This window comes from Octodon degus, unplaced genomic scaffold (assembly GCF_000260255.1).
Source record: "Octodon degus isolate 3935 unplaced genomic scaffold, OctDeg1.0 scaffold00267, whole genome shotgun sequence".
Classification (NCBI taxonomy): Eukaryota; Metazoa; Chordata; class Mammalia; order Rodentia; family Octodontidae; genus Octodon; species Octodon degus.
In genome coordinates, this window is record NW_004524843.1 from 2,222,747 (window position 1) to 2,223,605 (window position 859).

The following is an 859-nucleotide window of genomic DNA, read 5'->3' on the forward strand; positions in this document are numbered from 1 at the left end:
TTTTAAGTAGGTGCTTTAGACCACTGAGCCATCTCTCCAGCCCTGGACTGGTGAACTCTTGAGTATCTTTTTATACATTTATAATTTTTCTCTAAAACTTTGCCCTCAACCACACATCTTTTCAGTTTAGTGGTACTTTATTAAAAGAAAAGTTTCCTTTGCTCTTTAAAATAAAGGAAAAGGGTGGGGCCAAATAGCTCAGGGGATTAAAATGCCTGGTTAGGCAGATGCAGTGGCTGGGAGTTCACTCCCCTACCCAGCTGTGCTGACCCCCACCCTGTGCTGAGATGGCGATTGAGACTGGGCGTGGTGGCGCATGCCTGTGATCCCAGCACTTGAGAAGCTGTAAACGGGAGGATCACTATGAATCCGATCTATGTAGTGAGACCCTGTACACCCTGACCTAAATACAAAATAAAATAAGGAAAAATAAAATGTGATTTTATTGAAAATTGCCTTTTTTTTTTTTTTAACTAAGGGTCTATTTGAGGGTGTTGTTAAAAGAAATATTTTTTTTTAAAAAAGGTAGTTGGGATCAAACTCAAGACCTGGTGCTTACCAGGCAGGTGCTGATACCTCTGAACTATCTCCCTACCCCAAGACTGTTAAACTAGAAATTTTTTTTAACTTAATTTTATTGAGAAAGAAATAGCATTGAGGCAGTTTCAAAACAGGTTAGTAGTACAGTTACAATAATTAATACCTTGCATATTGTTGTCTTTATAGTAATTATTCATAGTACAAGATGCAGACATGATATCTTGTCTGAACACTATTTGTACAAATCTTTCTTCTCACTGAACTAAGAGAAAGTAGCTGTATATCTAGCCTATTTTGTATATACTGATATATATATATA

The 859-nt window shown here is 36.9% G+C and overlaps 1 protein-coding gene across 3 annotated transcripts in view; it reads left to right on the forward strand.

Annotated features, from left to right (window-relative positions):
• The window catches only part of Galnt3 (polypeptide N-acetylgalactosaminyltransferase 3), a 68,536-nt gene that overhangs the window by 49,743 nt on the left and 17,934 nt on the right, over window positions 1-859 (forward strand). The gene's annotated exons all lie outside the window — the stretch shown is intronic.